This window comes from Labeo rohita, chromosome 11 (assembly GCF_022985175.1).
Source record: "Labeo rohita strain BAU-BD-2019 chromosome 11, IGBB_LRoh.1.0, whole genome shotgun sequence".
Taxonomy (NCBI): Eukaryota; Metazoa; Chordata; class Actinopteri; order Cypriniformes; family Cyprinidae; genus Labeo; species Labeo rohita.
This window is the reverse complement of record NC_066879.1, coordinates 15260408-15281221: the sequence shown is the minus strand read 5'-3', so window position 1 is coordinate 15281221 and position 20814 is coordinate 15260408. Positions and strand designations below refer to the sequence as shown.

At 36.8% G+C, this 20814-nt stretch overlaps 1 protein-coding gene across 4 annotated transcripts in view; it reads left to right on the top strand.

The window, feature by feature from the left end:
• Positions 1-20814, top strand: part of kcnab2a (potassium voltage-gated channel subfamily A regulatory beta subunit 2a) — a 99270-nt gene continuing 78456 nt past the window's right edge. For 2 of the 4 annotated variants that reach the window (XM_051123166.1, XM_051123163.1), the window contains exon 1: positions 6239-6387. The gene's annotated coding sequence lies outside the window, so the exon portion shown is untranslated. Of the gene's footprint in view, positions 166-6238; positions 6460-20814 lie in introns of those variants that run through there. The other 2 variants (XM_051123164.1, XM_051123165.1) reach the window with 2 other exon arrangements.

Here is a 20814-nt window from a genome sequence, read left to right as displayed (position 1 = left end):
TTTGTAGCGCGTGGCGAGAGTGAGAAAGCGGCAAAAAAAAAGTCAGCAGATGCGGTTTGGCAAACGGTCCTGTGACTGAAGGGACGCTCGACATCACACTAAATACCGTTTGAAAATTGAAACTTGATAACTGTCGTGTTTGATGAACAGTTATCTTGCTGTAAGGTAAGAAAGTTATATTTTATATACCGTTTAGCCATTGTTATGCAAGAAATCAATCACAACTAAAGACTTGTGTTGCTGAGGTAAATCGCTGAATAACGTTATCTCACGAAGTGACGTTGAACTGCCGTGTTTTACAGATTATAAAGTTCGGAAATGATAAACAATACATTTCTGTTGTATTTTACTAGTCGCCTGCTGTTTCATTTAGTTTGTGGTCTCTGAGGTTAGATGTTGAGCTTTAATGTGAAGTTGACGAAATGAAACTGTCAGTTTATGATGTACAGACTCTGAAGCTCTGGGAGTCAGCATCTGCTTCCATTAGAATACTGTTAATATTAATAAAAAATAAGTCATGGCAGAGATTTTTGCATCCTTTAAAGGCAATTTACACTTGTTAAGTAACTTAGAGATGGGGTTTGCAGGATATCCTTTTCATGACCCTTACCGGTATTTCCCTTGGTTACCACAGTTTACACAAAAAACACCAGTTACTGTTGCTACTGCAGAAAATACACACGTGCATATGTAAATAAACTCGTAGTCACGTAGTGTAAAAATATCGTTTTTTATATACACGTATCACTGACTAATACCAAGTTAAATAAAATAGCCCCTGTGCTATGGTATGTTGGTAGAAATGATGATTTATCATGGTACAAAGGGAGCTGCATTAGAAAACATGTTGTAGCACACAAATGTACATTTGTACAAAGCAGTTAACATTGCATTCCCTGGAAATTAAACCTGTGACTTTGGCATAGGGTCATTTTCTACTGTTTTAACTACATGAATGCATTTGAGAATTTGTTGACATGATATACCCACTTTTTTGATAGGACAAATTGACCTGAATCCGAAATGCACTTCTAAAGAGGCATTCACACTGACAGATCTTCACAGCTATAAAGCATCATTCGTTTTAATGAGAATTTGCAATGAGAATTCTGGTGACATTCAGTGAGACAAGCACTATGCAAATAAGCAGCGAAAGAATGTGGTCGAAGGGGAGTGCAGACAAAGACCTGCAACCTGATGCAGTGCAAAATAGTAACAACTACTAGAAGAGTGATATTGCTGTGATTTTTATACATGCAACAAACTAATTCATTAAAAATATAAAAAAATGAATATTGTCTCTGTACATGGTCAGATACAGTACAAGTTGTTAAAAATTTGTAAATTACTCACTGCAAATATTAAGTAGCTGACAGGAGACTAATCACATGAGCACCACTGTCTTCATTTCCGCTGGTAGTTGCTGCATCAAGTCACTCTGCATTTGCATAAACATTTTACTTTCTTAACTTTGTCAAGTCGCTGGATATGCCCACATTTGCAATGGTTGCAAATGAAAGAGTTCTAGTCATTTTGTCTCTGCAGGTTGCTGGCAGTGTAAAAATGGCTTGAAGGAATATTTCACCCAAAAGTATGCACCCACAGGCCATCCAAGATTATTGTCATCGACTCAGATTTGAAAAAATGTAGCATTACACCACTTGCTCACCAATGGATCCTCTGCAGTGAATGGGTGTCGTCAGAATGAGAGTCCAAACAGCTGATAAAAACATCACAATAATCTAGAAGTAATCAACAAAAAAAAAGCTATGAAAGAAACAAAAGTGATGTAATGCTACATTTCTCCCAATATGGTCTGATGAAGAAGCAAACTAACCTACACCTTGGATAGCCTGAGGCGGAATACATTATTAGTATATTTTAATTTTTGAGTGGACTCCTCTTAAGGGGCTCACAAATCAGAGTGGGCAATATCATTTAACCTTTATTGCCACTGTAGGTGATTAAAAAGCAGTGTAAAGCTGCTAGAATAGGTATTTTCAGCACTCCACGAAAGTTTACTGTGTACAGCTGTCACTGTGAACTGCTTGGCTGACTTCCTTTGGCCGTCTGAGAAATGCATTTGCTTTGTCAAGAAATGTTTTCACACTTCAAATGGGCTGCAGTTATTTGAGACCGCCCCTCAAGCCACATGTGAATGTGCTGTTCTACTCAAGTGCAGGAACAGGAAGGTAAAAGTAAAAAGGCAAGAGTTCTCCTTGCAGGCTGCATGCAAGCGCATCTTGATTTTTTTTTTTTTTTCCTGGCCTCTGCTCCGTTTCGCTGCAGCGCTGCAAACCAGTGTATAAATAGAAACCACTGTCTTACTCATCTTTTACCAAGCTGCATTTGGGACTAGAGTACTGCCAGGAGTCATTCAAACAAAAGAGTAACGTTATTGCACACAAATGCAGCACAAAGAGCATTGCAGGTACCACTGTGCATGTGATATATAATAGTCAGAAAAGCTTCCCCTTGAAGTAGGGCTGTGCGATTAGTCAAATTTTATTTTTGGCGTCCAACAGTTATGTCTCTTGTTTTGTTATAAACCCAGCATTAAAAATGCATATGATAAAAATGCCTCATGATAAATAGTGGTGACCTCACTCTTGACCAAAGTAATCATGATTATGATTTTTTATTTTTTTTGCTGTAATTGTGCAGCCATACCTTGAAGCATGCATTTGTTTCAGAGTTCATATTATTAGAAAATGTTTTAGTGATGCTTTCTTCTAGAAAGAATAGACAGTGATTTTCTCCTCTCTTCCTCAAAGACATTTTTAGAATATTAACATATTTTGCAGCACATTTTCCTGCTTGAGTAGCTGTACAGTAGAGAGCTGGCGGCTGGACTCTGGCAAGGAGTGGCACTATTAGCCAGACAGAGTCATTGGTTAAATGATGCAATTATGAGACTCTTCAGTGACTTCCCTGATTGGATCTTTCCTTTTAACCATATCCGTTTGTTAGAATGAAGTCTTCTAATGAAGTTAGAATACCGAATGGAATGAAACCTTCAGGTTTCAGCTTAGGTTTATATTACACGTTTAATAGTTTTACCGTTCTTTCCCAGAAACATTAAACCTTCTTTTCAGAAATGGAATGGCAAATAGGAAAAACATTTATCCAATGTACAGAGCACATTTGTATTGCTTCAGATTGAGTTTGATTTTTATAAAAAAAAAAATTTATCCGTAATTTTTGGTTAATTTAGCGTAAGTAACCTTGAGAGTCTCTCAGCAGTCCTTGGGATGCTCTTAATGTCCTTCTGGAGTGACGTGAACCATATCAGTATTTTCTGAAATATTATGGATATTTGATTGCTGTAATTTGTCATATTTTGTCTCTGTGACATTTTTAATTGCAGGGGTTAATTAGAAACCTGTCAGATGAGGTGACGCTCATCATTATAACAATTATGTTCTTGTGTACTCTGTCCTTGTGGTTATGCAGTTAGCTGTGCAAATGTAATTCTTAAGTTTCTATTGCAATGTAGAGGGACGGCACATAATGGACAGAAATTACTTAGTAATTCCCTTCAACACGTTCTTGCCGTTTTTCATCAAGGTCGAGGATATGTTAAATATCTTTCATTGAATTACAGCTGTTTGCTGAAAGTGAGGTCACCCGCTCTCTTCCCTTCTCAGGCTATTATTGTTTAGCTGAGAAATGGGCGCAGTCCAGTGGGAATTGAAAATGCATATGCCTCTCTTGTCATCATGAGATTGCAAACACATGCCCCAGTGGAAAAGCTGTGGATGTTGCTTGGTTCTGTGACAATTTATTGTCTTTTTTAAGTGATCCTTGATCTTCGAGTCAGGGGAAGAACCATGTAAGGTGTTGAACATGCTATTATATAAAAGATGTATTGACAAACGCTCCAGGGCATTTTCATGTGTAAGCTTTATTTTTGTCCCATGTAGTAATTTCAGCTTGAGATGCAGTGCTACATTGTTTTTTGTGTGTGTGTGAGAGAGAGATTCTGAAGAAAAGGATTCAGGGTAAAATTCTGCTAAATAAAAGATTTAAATATAATTTGTAAAGAATTAAAGACATTAAAGATGACCTCTTGAGCTGTTTTGACTGTAGGCTTATTAAAATGATGGCTGTTGGATTTCTACTTAAATAGGAACCTTTATTGATTTTTAACGTTATTACTTGTGCATCAAACACTCTGTTCCATTATCTTCAAATAAATTTAGAGATTCAGTTTACAGACATTTTATTCCTGTTTACCGTTTTGCTCATCCCACTTGTACATTATATACGCAGATGAATTTGTAAATGTTTAATAGGCTATTGTGGTCTTTTGAGCATTAATTCTTGCACCGTTCTATATCCTGTTTAGCACTCAAAGTAAATGCATCACTTAGGACAGTACTTAGGCTAAATGTAGAGGCGATTTCTTATGGTCTCTCCATGCTGCAAGGATGGGAGAGATGAGATGAGAGAGGTGGCAAATAGATCCGCTGTAGTATGGCTGGACGTGAGCCAAGGCCCAGCGACACAGTAGTAATGCAATGCTAGAATTGCTGCAGTCCCCGAAGGTACGGCCAAACTTCTCTTACACACGCATATGCTAATACAATCTGTGTGGAAAATGAGATGATCTATAGAATCTGAAATGATGGAAACGTGGTATTGGATAAAGGATATTTTTATAAGGGTTTTGTGTTAAAAATAATGGGATGCTTTAAAAACGTTCGGTATTTTTTCCGTTCTTATTTTGCATCCTATTAGCATTCTCTTCTTTGGGTAAATTTCTGATGTTGAGAAATGAAATTGCCAAAATTAGAGTTGTATTTGAATTATGTTTAAATAATCCATCAGTGTCTGTGAAATGTATATTGCAATCGTTATACATGCAGTATCAGAAAAATATATTTTGTATTAATATAAACTAATATAGTTGAATTACACACATATAAAGCAGGGTTATTATAGTTAACTAAACCTAAACTTAAACACACACAAAAAAAGAAAACTATGATCATATAAAGAATTTTTATTAATTGGAAAAAAATCGTAAATAAAATAAAATATTATGTAATTATAAATAATAAAATAGAAATTATTTCAGCTAGTTCCCAAGCCAAATTACTCATTTTTAGTTTAACTTGAACTTGGACTAAAATAACTAAAACTAAAACTGAAATAAAAGATTATAAAAACTGTATAGACATAAAAACTACTAAAATGACAAAAACAAAACTACTAAAACTCTAAACTAATACTCTATTAAAATAGAAAAGATAAACATAAAAACTGATTCAAAATATTAAAAAAACAATAATAGTATCTCAGTGATACTAAAATAATACAGAATATTATTTATTGTAACATTTATTGTATATTTCAGTATATTTATATTATGTTGTATATCTATTTTTCCTGCCATTACCAGTTTTGTGTATAATGCTGTGGCAATTTTGCATATAAGAATACAAAGTATGTGGAAATTAATCAGATCTTTACACATTTACTACTCAGCATGCGAAGTTTTAGGCCATTGGCGTAATTATTATTATTTTATTTTTTTTATACATTGTAATTGAAACAACTCTTTTGCTAATAGTAATAAATTGTAATCTGTTATCAGTATTAAACAATAAAATAATAGGCTGATAAGCCAAGTCCCCTTGAAAAACATGTCCCACTGTACATCATTTCATAAAAAAAAGGATGTATATCCGATTATGGGAGCTGAAAGCATTGCAAATGCTGTTTGATGTTGTCCTGTAAGAGAGGCCCAGTGTGTTTCACCAGCCACACACCTGCAATGTGTCCTTTGACTCAGCAGATATACCACCCAAGATAATGCTGAAGAAATGCCCATAGAGCCATTTCCAAAATGCTTAACCTGTAAAATCAGATCTTTGCAATGGGTTTTTATGGAGACATCTTAAACACACTTAAGCTTAAGTTTGTCTCCTTTCTTGTGTCTGCCCCTCTCTCTTTCTCTCTGTTCCTCCTTGAACCCGTTGTTCCTCCATATGGTTAGGTGTTGCGCTGACTGTGCAGAGCGCTGTGTTAGTGTGATGTAAGGGGGAGGGACCCTGCATTTAACGCATCTACTGTGTTCCTCAGTCTCTATTCACTGGCATTGTCTCGGGAGACTCGCTCGCACATACGCGCCGCTTCTGTCTCTCTCTCTCCTTCCCATCCGCCCCCTCTCGCGCACATTCATGCACTCAGCCATACAGGCACACACATTGACAGGGTAGCGTGGAGGATAAACCCACTCACCATTCCCGTCTCATCTCCCCCTCCCTCCCTCTCTCTCTCTCGCCGTCGTTTCTGACGCTCGGCGGAGGCAATCTGGCTGCACCCACCCAACTCTTCTTCAGCCTCGCCGAGCAGGAAACACTGCAGCAGGCATCGGCAGAGGTGGGTAGTCAAGCAACAAGACGAGTTCTCTCTTTGCTTTCCTCTCCGTCTCATCCTGTTCCCCACCTAAGCGTGAGTCTATGTGTGTGCATGTACCGTGCGGCGAAAGGGAATCCTGTCTCTTCGTCTCCTTGTCTTTCCCGTCTCGGCATCTGCGTGCTGCATTGACAGGCATATCTGCAAACCGTATTGCACAGGGAGTTCAAATCTGTGTTTACCATTGATCAGTGCATGCTGTATCTGCTTAAATTAGCATTAGGCATCGTAATAACGTTCAACAATTGAAAAGAGCGGATGTCTGTGAAATGCATTGAATAGTAATCATTTGATGGCTGAATATGAGCATCATGCTCTCACCTGCTGCAGTGCCCATCTGTTGCCCACAAATGCTGGTTTTACGCTACGCAGTCCGACATTGATGATACGTGTTCTATTACGGCTTTAGTTACAGTGGATGCTGTGAAGATGAGGCTGTGTTATGGTTTCTCAGAGCTGTCATGTTATTATAACTACCGTCTGCTGGGGAGGAAGTGGCTTTTCCTGCTAGGTTGTGTGTGGATGGTGTCGCTCTGCCTCTGGGCACTGGGCCGAGGCTGGTGAACGCGAGGAAGGTGCAAGTCGCAGGGATTTGGTGCAGTAAGTTTTTAATGGCAGCAGAGAAAAGGTGGTAGGAGATCTCGAATTAAAGGCTTGAGCTTGATCTTTTGCTAATGATGTCCGTCACTTTTCTGATCCCAACCATGCTTAGAAGACCTGTTTAGAGAAATAGATAGCACTGTTGTGCCTATAAAACTTCATCAGCGATTGAAATGTATGATGCTCAGATGTAATTTTATAAGGCATAATATTGTCTTTGAAATATCTAAAATAAACAGCAAAAGGACAAAATTTCAAGATATTCCCCCATGCAACTTTGTTATTTAGTGTTTGTCAGGGGTAAATACTATTATTGTTGTTGTGGTTTGGGTAAGCAATATGGGATAAAATAAAACTGGATGTAAATATTAAGATTATAAATAAATAATTGTTTGAGCAAACAATAGACTTTAGTCAGGGTAGCACAATATAAAATGAAGACAAGGTTGTGAGAAGTCCAGTGTGTTCAATGGATTCTACTGTTGTTTAACAAAATGCCGATTGCTCAGATGATGAAGTCTTTCTGGAGGAAGGAAAGAAATTTTTTTTTCCATTTTCATCCGTGTTAAAATCAATATGATTAAGGTCTGTTGATAAGGACGGAAACTTAGCGATCATTATTTCTTTTTTTAGAAAATGTTTGCCTTTTTTAAAAATATTCACAGAAGATAAAGAGATGGTCATAAAACTTTTGGACCGGTATAGTCATTGATAGACATTGATAATTCACATGCAAATGTGACTTTTTAGTGAATTGAAAGCATAGTGTACAGTCGGAGTGTACAGTCGGATTCTTATGAACTGGTTCTTTTTTTGCCCAACCAATATTTCATCCTGAAAAATGCTTTAACTAATCAGTTACTCACAGTTGTTTATTTACATGTAAATATCATGATGATCAGTATGATTCAAATAAGGTTTGTTAACTTTAAAACTCCTAAGAATTATGAATGTCATTTCTGCAGTGATAAAATTAATTATTTGTCTTATAGGTACTGAATCTGGGTCAGTATAATGCATTTGAGAAGTGAAGACAGTGCCGCCTTAAGACTACAACACCACACAATGCCTTAAAAGTTAGTCTTATAGTAACTTATGTTTTATTGTCTTTCTCTTTACAGCTTGATATGAGCTGCAGCATGGAGTATAATTGAAGTAAAGGCAGGATGGGGATATTCAAAGTCTTTTTCTAGATGTCTGTGTGGGTTATGTGATCCTGAGACACTGTCCAAAGACGGATGTGGGTGAGAAAGCTAGAAGGATGACAGACTGAGATGTGCTACTTAGTCAGACAAAATGGGATATCACTTACTTTCCTGCAGTTGTTTTTCAGCAGATATGCCTTAATAATTGCCGGACAGTTTTTTCAAGCAGACATGAACGCAGCTCTGCATGTAGATTTAAGGCTCTCCTCTGAGAAAACTCCTTAACAGTTCTCCCTAATCATCCTGTGGTGCGGACGCAGAGCTTCTGTCTTGGCGCATTAGTCATGTTTGGGAGTCCCACCGGGGGAGAAGGTGTGCACTTGCAGATCTGTGTAACCTGCGGCATTTATCACACCTGTCTGCATCGCAGGTGTGTGTTAATGTGTGTAGATGTGTTTGGGTGTGTTTTGTCATTTAGACCACCCAGTCGTGTTGGCAGGGCATTTGTAAGTATGGACTATACAAGATCCAAAATTGGCACCGGCCAAGTGCCAAATATGAGTGAAACTTGGCCAGGTGGCAGTAATGTTTTTTTAGGAATTGCAAAATATTACACTGTGTTGTTTTCACAGTCACTGTTGCATGTCTTCTACTTTTTTATTTGTTAGTTGTTGTTTTTTTTTAAATGTAAGTGTAAACCTATTATTTCTGTTAATATGGTTTTCCTTTTTTTGTCTTGAAGTGTTTTTTTTTTTTTTTTACAGAAAAAGGAAATTGAGGCAGGACATAATGAAGGACTTGAGCACAAATTGCAAAAAATGTGCTAAGAATACTCTTAGATATAATTATAAATGAGTAAGCGATAATTATTTCTTAACTTAAGGGGTTTGTTGCAACTGGCTGTTGTCCTAATGTTCTTTTAATGGTCAGTTGCTGGTATAAGACATTCTCAAGCAAATTTGTATACCCATTTTACTTAAAGACTGGGATATGTACAATAATTAATATGTAATGTATGTCTGCTTGAGGTTTAGTGGATATAGAGGCCTCAAAGAAAACAGCATGGATTAACAGCACTACTGTTTAGATTGTTTTCATGAAGCATTGTTTTTTTTTTTAATTTAATAAAAACAGCTGATTGTAACATGCTCATTTCTCTTTAGCAGTATGACATTGGCTCAGTTGGCCCAGCTAATAAAAATATGTTTGCTAATGCTTCCATTTAGTCATGAAAGTTATGAAAACATTATTCCTGAGCATTCAAAATGTCTATTTTTAAAAACTTTAAAAAACATTTTTTTTTTTACTTTAGGGAACATTACACTATATAATTCTGTAAACATTATATAAACATTACCTTTGGAATGTTCTGAACATTCTGAAACTAGTAACATTTAATAAATGTTGAATGAACATCCAACTAAAATCTTTCAGAAACAAAACATTCTATAAACGGTGTATAAACGTTTTTGTGTTAACATTTTGAGTACATTGTAAAAAAACAAATGCTGAAGGAACATTCTATTTACATTCCTAGAGCAACACTTGTTCATAATTTTGAGGGAACCTTGCCACAGGGAAGCAGTACTTCCTGTTTTCTGAACAGTGGAAGACAGCAAAATACATATCATGGTCAGTACATTTTCGCAGTTCCCACTGCTTTTTTTCAGGTCCATTTTAGACAGGCCTACGTGAGAGTGAATGTGAGACAGACCTTTCTCTCCAGGGGTTCAGGAAGCAGACCATCCCTCCACCTGTTCCCTGGCTATATTAAAGACAGCACCGCTATGGCATCGACTGATAAACGTGGTTCATCTGCTGTAATGAATAGCAAATGGTTCAGTTGCATTAGAGTTTGGGGTCTTGTAAATTTTTCACTGACCTACATTTCGATGTTTATTTCTATCCTAACTAGCACGTTAATTATGTCCAGCCTCATTTGCCCAGAGCCACATTTCAGCTGAAATCACAGTAGAGTTAACATCTAATTTAAAAAAGGAAACGGTAACTGGTCTTACTACGACTAAATCTTGCAGATAGCTAACTATGGTTGACTTGATTATTGTTCCTACATTGCATAATTGCCTAAAAAGAGAATAATACAAAAGAGATGAATATACTAATTAGGCACGACTCCTTTCTCTCCTCATTATTGTTTAAATAGAGCCCACCCATTTGCCCTTTACTTTTTGTAGAGGCAAACATCTTGACCATCTAGATTGTGCTGTTGAGGCCACGCATCGCTATCACTTTTTTTGTGTGTGTGTATTTACTAATAAGCACTGTATCATCATTGCCAATATGTTGTGAGTGACCTTTCAATAATGGAAGCTCTGATTCTGATAAAACACTAAATTGATTCTGTTTCATGAACAGATTTTTGTCAGATGGCTGAGTTGTCCTCTGGCCTTCCTGTTCGGTTGTCGTCATATGTTTAAGTCAAGCGTTTCATGGAACATCTTTCCTTGGGAATGAAGGTCATTCCATTGAAGTGTTTTTTTTCTGAAATGTATTACCATGTTTATGAAATGTATTACAATAGATTTGACGGAGGTCTTGAAAGCACTGATGGGAATTCTGAGTGTTTCTATATTTGCTTTTCCTACTAACTCAATTGCAAAACAGATGTTGCAAAATGTTATGTAATTTACATCCTCACTGAAACAGGAGATGAGAGGGTTACTTGTGCTGAACTTGTGAGACTGTTTTTGAGACGATGTGGAGATTTCTTAGTCAGATGAGCATTGCGAAACCTTTCACTTTATCTTAGATGAGAAGAAAAGGGTCTTATTATAATCAGTGTCAGGCTGAAAAACATACTACATTTTAAAATGGTTGCAGTTTAGTTGTAAAACTGATGATCAAAAATAATTGTGAGTTATTTTGTACTAAATATAGCATTTGTCATCCCAACATATTTTGGATTAATGTTACAAGCCACTTGACTAATGATAAAAACACTTATACAAGGCATGAAGTTTTGATACGGTAGAATTGAAGTAGTTTTTGAAATTTGAAATGTCTTAATTGAAAAACATCTGTAGTGCTACATTGCAAACCAGAAAGTTTGGTTTTTGTTTAAAAGTAACTGTAAAGACTTGCAGAATTTAGAATACTGTAAACGCTGTTCTTTTGAACTTTAAAACTTCAACTTTTGAAAACTTTTGAATCCTGAAAAATAAAAATCTCAGTTTCTATGAAACTATTAAGCAACATAACTGTTTTTTACACTTATAATAAGTTTCTTGAGCAGCAAGTCAGCATATTAGAATGATTTAGTAATGATGCTGAAAATTCAGCTTTGCAGCACAGAACTTAATGGCATTTAAAATATATTCACATGTAAAACATCTATTTTAAATTAGAATGTTTTACAATATTACTGTTTTGCTGTGTTTTTGATCAGAATGGTAATGCACATGCATCAGCATCATTGAATGCTTACTTCACATTTGACACCATGCATATGAACGTGCACATAAATAACCAAGAAAATGTTAATTACCTGCAGCATCCATTAAGGTGGATTCAACTTCATGTGCACCTTTCTAAATTATAATTATGTACCTTTATGTAGTTTATTGTACAGATGTGTATTTGCATTTGTCACGTATATTCATCATGCTTTCTAATAAACCACTAGCCAGAGGCTGTCCAGTGGGCCTTTTCTGCTGACTAAATGTTGTGCTGTATCAGTATCCATCAAAGAGAAACAGGTCACATTCCATCAGTCAGGTCTCTCATTGGACAATCACATGTGTATGTGCTGCAGGGTGAGCCTGAGGCAGGAAGTGGAAAGAGTGAGAATGCAAAAGGTTGAGAAGGAGGTAGGGAAAAGAGAATAGCGCACACACACATAAAGACTGAGGAAAATAGTATTCAGAGGGGAGATGTGGAGAGGCACAAGGCAGGATGACTACTGCTGAGTAAAGCTGCTTCTCTGCTATGCAGTCGGTCTCTAACCAATCGCAGCTTTGCTGCGTGACTGAACTCACCAATTGGATCAGCCTCTGTTTATGTTCTGGTCTGTGTGTGGGCATCTTTGCTCCAGTATGTCCCGTTTAAGAGGTGACATTAAAGGCGAGAAATTAAAGGTGTCAGTGCTGATGGTTTTGTTGCAGCAGATTATGATGATGCACTTTTACACGATCACGACCCACACTGAAAAGCTGCGGTCTAATGACGGAACTATCATACTGGGATCAGTTTGACAGAATGCTGATTCACGCTACAGATTATGTGTCATGTGAGTGAAGCATTGCACCTCATTCAGAGCTTTGAAATTAGTGAATGCTAGTGATGATCTGTCAGGGCAATATTTGGTCATTTTGATATTTTCAGCATTAGTGTGTCTGCTTTGCAGATCTCTGTATGTGTATATCTATATATCTGCTTTACATTGGCAGTCAGACAACCTGCTTTGTAGATACTGATCATTAAACAACCCATGTTTGTTGACCACCAGTGCATGCTTTTTTTTTTTTTTTTTTTTTTTCCCCAACAGCATGCGTTGCATTACAGAATTGAACCCATGTCAGCATAGTATTTTGCTCAGACATTAGTATGCGCTCATACCACGCAGAGCTTTACATTAGTTTGCTTCAGCCCACACAATCTGCACTGCTGCCGTATGTACAACTGCAGCTGACGCCCGTTCAAAGGTTTGCACAATCACTCATAGGTGTCTCTGTAGAAAACCCCAGCATGCACAGCAAACCTGAGCCACTTTAAATTCGTGTTAACCGTTAAACTGTATAAAGCCACTTTGCTTTCCCTAAGCTCCTGTTCTGTGCTGTTTTCATATTAATACTGTAATGCTTGTGCATTGCCTTTTTTTTTTTTTTTAATTCTGAAGCATATTGCAAGATGTTGATTAAGTGTGAAATTAGCTTTTTTTTTTTTTTTTTCTTTTTTTTTTTTTTAAAGAGCAGTCAGGAGACAAATGTCCTTTGGGCAGATGCATTGAAAACGGCACAGATCTGAGTCACATGTGTGGACATGTATGTAATTAGACAGATGGCCCGTGTTTTTGTTCATGTGTTTATGGATGTTATATATAGATGTTGGTTAGATCCTTCAGGCGGAGAGGCCAACACAATGCGTCACTTTGGTTAGGACCGAGTGTAAAGGATGTAACATGCTCTCATGTATAGTATAATTTTATTTTGATTTTAAAAAATGGTTAGCCTATTGCTAACTAATTGTTTAGTCGCCTGGTATCATTCGCGTTTGTAAAGAGGAACTTATTAGAGTTTAGTGGTACACTTTTCCAATGGTAGTATTTATTTGATTTGGCCAGGTTTCCCATGGCCAGCCTACATGCAATGTACTTGTCTTGCATTATGATCATTGTGTGTAAAACTTAAGCATTCACTTAATCAACATTAGCCGGTATAGATGTATTAAAATCTACTCAGTCAATAGGCAGTGACCAGTAAGTATGGACTCAATACAAATCAGCACGTTAAGGTATTGTTGTTCTTTATAACTGCAACCAATTGCATATACCTGTATAAAATTTTGTATTGTCCCTCTTTATTGGTAGTATAACAAACTATAAATAAGTAAGCTTAATTGTTATATGCCTATACAAAACTTTTATTACATTTTATTCCAATTCAAAATAAGCCCTCACCTTTATTGTTTTTCAAATGGACATTTCTCTGAATATATTATATTATATTGTGTTATGTTATATTATATTATATTATATTATATTATATTATATTATATTATATTATATTATATTATATTATATTATATTATATTATATTATATTATATTATTTGTCCCAATATGTCTTGTCATTTTGAATAAATACACAACTAAATAGAATTATTTATGAATATTACCTAATGCATTGCTTTTAAATCAGTAGTCCAGTCAATGTTTGCTTCTCTTTTAATTTATTGTTCACATTAGTCTTTACTGTCTTACAGGAAAGCTCTTAGGTCATGTAAACAAACATGTTTTGCAGTTATATAAACACATTTATTAGAGGGTGTATTGCAAAATAAACCTAATGGCAATGAATGTCTGGTCATATAATATTGATGATTGCATTGTGGGATGCATCATTTTCCATAATAATGAGCCAGTTTAGTGTTATGTCTCTTTGTAGGTGCTGTCCCAGTGGCATGCATTTGTCTTTTGCTCTCCAGCTGAGGGTAAAGCTGCCTCACGTCTCCTCTACCTTCATCACTGTTAGAATGGCTGTGCCTAGTCAGCTCTTTGCTGTAATCTCTCTTCAACTGCAGTTTTCTTTGCTTTTCTCCCCTCCCTCCTCTTCCTCGGTGTGTGTGTGTGTGTGTGTGCGCAGGGCAGCTGCTGCAGGCAGCCTTTTTCTGGGGGCGGGTTTTTCAGTCTGCTTACAGCACTCAGCACAGCGTGCTGCATTTGCGCCACGTTTCATTAGTAATTCTGGACCATTCTCGCAGCATTTTCCCCCTCAGTTAGCAGCGGCATTCGTCAGAATGGTATTTCAGCATCCTGGGGGGAAGATTCAATCAGTTCCTGCTCACACAATAGCTACCAGCAAAAACAAAACAAGACTGGACCATTTTGAATTATTTTGCAGCACTGCATTTGAGAGATACTGACATGTAATTGTAATGCACCTCTGACTTTCTCCACCACCTCTCTGTGAGTTCCGGAAGGTTACTTAACATCACTACATTTATCTGGCTTCGCTCCATGTGTCTGTTAATAAGTGCATTCATGTGTAGAGGATGTATGGGCAACTGCTGAGATGTCAGTGGGTGCTCTGAGAGAGTTCCGGAAGTTTACCTGCATCAGTGTAAATCCTCCTGGTGATTTGATGACCTAAATGTTTAGACAGCCCATGTTGTTTTGGCATAGCTGGAGGTGTTTTCAGGTGTGTGTATGTGATGCACAGATGTAGGGCCCTATGATTTCCGCAGTGCGGAAAATGCGGACAGAATCGCGGAATCCAGTCATAAAAACGGGATTTACTGAATAAAGCGGAATGTCACGGGATTTGTCAAAGTTTGAATTAATTAATTAAAAGTAGATCATTACACTTAAATCAAACCGCAATATGGACTACTATCTGTAAATATTATGGCACAAAAATACCATTTAAATGTGAATCCTGCATGTTCTGCGTGTCTGTTTTAATGTATGGAGCAGACGAACGGTTTTGATTACTACACACACTTAAGTGCACGTGACGCTTGCGGTGATTTCAGCATTTGACCGTTCAATTTTAGGAAAACTAGCGTTATATATTATACACACAAATGTAAAGGTAGACACGCCAACCCGTCAAAATAAAAGTCTGGTTTAACTTAAAGACATTGTGCCAGAAATATATTACTACTACTACTAAAATGAAAGAAACATTATTTTTTCCCTTTCATTTTCTTTCTTTCAGTCTTTCTTTCTTTCTTTCTTTCTTTCTTTCTTTCTTTGTTTCTTTAGACTGATCTTGGAAGCATAATTAGACCTTGTGTACCTTGTGTTTTTTTTTTTTTTTTTTTTTTTTCCCCCATTTCTTTCGTTCATACTGTAGTTTGTTCATTACACTGATTTTTGGAAGCATAATTTGACCTTATGTACCTTTTTTGCATTTCTGGGTTTCTCAGTAGCAGAAGTCGTCATAGTTAGGTTAACTTCTATAGTCTTGAACGAAAACTGTATCAAATATATATTTTGCTTTCCTGTTTGCTGCAATAGCAAAAAAAAAAAAAAAAGGAAAAAAATCCACTATAGCGTTTCTATGACTTTATAAAAACATGATTACGGTGGTTGGAAAGAGAGAAAAATAGCAAATTTCCCATCACTCTCTCAGCTATTTTATTAGAAAGACTTGTGCAGTGGCGTTTAGTTTTCAGTAATTAAATGCCAAGGTCATAAAACAAAGCAGTGTTATAAATGTACATTCAGTTTTTTTAAATATGAAAATATAAAATGTTTAGCTAAATTTAAAATCTTAATAACTGTGGAAACATGTCATGACAGTCTGTGAAAATGGTCCATTAACAACACCTAATTTGTTTTATTCAAATTTAAAATATTTTCTTTTTCTTTGCCATATTTTAAAACTGCACTAAACCTTTTTTATACGCTATGGTTCAGTAGTTTGGGCTTGGAAATATTTCATCATTAATTCAACCGGTTTGTTCAGTTGGCCAATACATTAGGAAAGAAATTAAGTGACTGTCTTTATGAATGGCTCACTGAATCATTTGCTCACCTGATTCGCTCAAAACGGTGGATTTATTCAATAATGAAACACTGCTCTGTGTTGCTCTGAAAGACAGTTTCTGCTCTGGCTTTGTTTAGAGCTATTTTCATTGCTGAAATTAAGCAAACAATTCTGAAACAATACTGACAGCATTGTGTTTAAACTGTAACAGGACAGTAACTTCATATTTATTTAACTGTTGTATAAAATAAGTATCAATATCAATATCATATGACAAGACAATATAAGACGTCATATGTGCTTAGGCTTTGACTTTGTGGTTTCCTTTAGAACACATTAGCACTTACAAATTCATTGTAAGTAGAGATTATTTTGACAATGAGTAAGAACTTTAGATTCTTTTAAACGGGGATTTTAAACATGTTTTTAAACAGGGCTTACGCTGTGTCATCCACTGACTGCTGCCGCTTCCCGTCTGTCCTTCGCAGACCTGACTCCTCATGCCTGTCTCTTCTCCAGACAGAGAGATATTGATCTCAGGGCTATTCTTTACATTAGCGAGTGCAGCACAGTGCACAGAGTTATTTTTACCCTATCCCCGCCTACTCAAATGCACACCTATGCAGAACCTAATCCCCGCCTTCCCTTTGTAGCAGTGATCCCCGCGTATCTGCATTTCCCTTCACCCTTCATGTAGCACCGCAAAGCACATTGAAGATCGGTGACCTTTCAGAGCGCTGCATGCTCAAGTGGACAATCAGCCTGACACAATACATCATGCAGGGCTGATTCAACCATCTTCTAGATAACCCACAAAGGAAGGCAGTCAACTTTGGGAAGTAGGTGTCATGGTGTAGCCTAGATTCATCTGAATACCTCACCTTTGCAGCAGTGCTGTTAGCGCTGTGGCTCTCTGCAGGGCCATTGGGTTGAGCACAGCTCTGAAGTCGACTGTGCCAAATGCAGGGGAGTGAAGCTGGCACAGCGCGAGTCTGTGTTTTTGGTAAGATGGAAAAGGAACCGAGGGTGAGAGCCAGAAAGGGCTTCCCCAACCTCACTGCCGCAGCTCTGCGGTACTGAATGAGAAACATCATAAATCATCTAAGAGTGGTTGTACTGATCTGTAATCAGCTCGTTGCTGTCCCTATATAACATTTGTACTTGAGAGGGAAATTTAATCCTAGAGCATTTTTCATGTAAACAGAATTGTTCATGAGTACATAAAATTCTCCCTTTGTAGAAAAATGTTAGTGATTAATGTTGTGTTTTGTTTTGTTTTGTTTTTTGTTTTTTAACAAATGGAACTGGTTCTCAGTCACCATTCTTTCACTAACTCACTGGTTGATGTATGAAGACATTAACTTCCTCCAATCACTCTGTCCCAAGATGGAAGTCAGAGCCAATTGCGAGGTCACCCCTGTCTCCGGCAGAGTCAGATTAGATAGACTGAGACCATAAAAAGGGCTATTTATGGATTAGGAGAGCTTTATACGGCATCGCCTTTAGGGACCAGTATCTGGACATCTGTTTGGAGGCCAGCCGTCGCTGTGTCTGCTGCAGGATGGAATCAACATAGATTAGACGTTTGTGTCACACAGACCATTCTTTGAAGTGATTCAAGGTCACTATGGGACATGTTCTGAGTTGGAGTGTACATTAAGAATAGTTTATGTTCAAGGATACAATAGTTACAGGGCTGAACACTAAGGATTTTTTGTACTGGCCCAGTTGGGCCAGTGGTTCAAATGTTTGAAATGTCAAAAATTTCACTGGCCCTGCCTATTATCATTGTTTTTGACATGTTATCTTTTATTTTAATAAATAAGCTTATATGACACCAACATTTTTCCGTAACAATTAAATTGTAGAATTCTCGATTCCAATTTCGATACCAGACCTAAACCTACTAGCCTAACAAAAGTTCAAATATTATTTGTTTGTTCAAAAATTATTTTTTTATTATTAATATTTAATTACAAATGAAAAGGTGCTTTAGGGAAAAACAGCAAACTGAAAAGGGCAAACTCAGACTCTGCCAGCAGGTGGCGCTTATGGAATAACAGTGATAATATGTTTCTTAGGTTGTCGCTGTAAACAAAGCAGCGCTGTGCTTATGAATGCTACTTTAATTGCATTATACATGGGGAAATGAAAAGAAAATACCATGTAAACTTTTCTTAAAACAGTCATTTCATTCATATAAACCCCTGTTTCAATATTTAGGATAATATTTCCAATATTTCGTGCATTGTGAACCATGATCTTTCTCTGCCTGCTACAGTATTATTTTTTTTTTTTTTTTTTGTTAACGGATGTTTAAAGAGTTCGTAATGTTTCCACACACATTTTGAAAAATGATTGCATGCAGTTCGTCTGCAAGCACAGGTTGAAATATGTCAGGTCGATCGAAATTCGGGCCATCGGGCACTCCTTATTGTCGAGCCCTGAGTTATATATGATAGCTTGGACAATGGCATTTTGTGGTATATTTCCATTCAGGCTACTGCATAAATGTTTTTGAGCGTTGTCCTCCCCAGGTAGTTGTCTGTGCTGCAGTGCTGCAGACCTGTGCTGTTCTTATAATCAAGGGCTCCTGTGTTTTCAACAAAGAGGATCTCGTATTCAGATGCCAGCGCTTGACTTTGTAATTTTTTTTTTCTCTTTTGTATGGTGTGTGTGGGAGGTGTACACAGACAAGGACAGAATATTAGCTCTTTTGAAAAAGAAGTGACTTTTGCTTTTTGCAAACAATGCATCTTATGGGCCAAATGAGTTCCAAGACTATCCAAGACATTTTTAATGTGAACAAAATCATCTAAATCAAGCAAGAAATTGTCTAGATTTAAACCATATCATACTGAGGTCACAATTAAAATTTGTTGGTAATGTTAAGAAGTTTTTAAAGAATATTTACCAGAATTTCTTTACCAGAAAAATGTAAATACACAACACAGTATTTTTGAAAAAAGAAATAAAATAATAATAAATGAGTAAAAAACAAATCAATTGATTAGAGAGACCTTTGATTATTACAATTAAATGAAATCATTAAAATAAAATTCAAAAAATTCATGGAAAAATTAAAACTGAATTTGAGAAAAAAAAATGTATTTGTGTATTTTTATAAATTGCTGTTAAATTGTATACGTTTCTTGATTTCAATTAATTAGACATGCCTTTTGATTAATATTTTTTTAGCCATTAAAACAGAGTGGAAAAATTAAAAACAAAAAAATGGAAAATAAAAATAAAACTGAATTTGGGAACAAAATAGAACTGATTTCATAGGGCCCTACTACAGTGTACTTTAAATTAAATTGTTTTCATAGAACTAAGATATTTTTAATTTGTACAGTTCTGTTGTGCCGCATCTTATTAGGCATTGAATAAAAATGCATGGTTTGTAGTAAACAAAAAATAATATGGGGCCCTAAATTAAGATTGTGGAATTTTAATTATGAATAAATGAATGTAAAATAAATGAATATGAATTAATATATATTTATATATTGGCCATATCGCCCAGCCCTAATCTTACAAAATTTACAGTAATAGTGTGGAATTTGGCAATTTTCGGTTTGGAATCTAAACCGTTCTGGTTCAGTAACAAATCTGCTCCTTATTTATTTATTTGTGGGACATTCTTTTTATAAACCTTTCATTTTGCCCCTGTAGTGTCTGGGTTATAACTGCATTACATTGTTGGATATTTCCCAGAGCCCTGCAGGGATGTTATCATGTAGGTGACAGTAGTACACAGATTGTTTGGCACTTCTATGGCGACAGCCGTCACACTGTTTTGCTCTAACAATTCCTATTCCCGTAAATACGGAACGAGTCCCTTTGGTGATTGTGTCATCCATGCAGCTGGGCTCACTTCTCCATCAAGGCAGGAGTTCCTCTGGTGACCTTTCTTTCGTCTGGCACACCCTTTGTGTGTCTCAACATAGAGAACAGCCATGAGGCTGCTGCATGTATACTGAGTCAGCTGACCTTTGCAGTCTTGTGATTCTGTTTTCATGCAAAAACCACTACTTCAGCACTCTGTTGACTTCTGAATCACCATACATCCAAATCTAATCAAACACATGTTAATGTCTATCTCACTAGGTCAAAAAACACCACGTACCTCGTCCATAGTCAAAAGTGTACCGGCTAGCATGTCCTCATTGTACCTCTGATTTGTCAAGTACTTACTGCCTCCCTTACACTAGCAACTTCCCCACATTTCTCTCACACAGTTTGATATGGAAGCAGAGAGTCACTTTGTGTTCCCTCTGTGTAAAGCACACAGTTGCTGTAATCTGCTGAGTGCACCTTGCTTGGGTCTGGCCATTAAAGCAGTAAATCTGAACACAAGCCATGCTACAACTTTCAAAGCCTGAGTCTGCTCTCTTTCTGCAGCACTGCAGTATTCCAGCTCTCACGATACCAGCAGCAGCCTCAATGTATCCCTTTAGCAATAATGAGCTGCCAAGA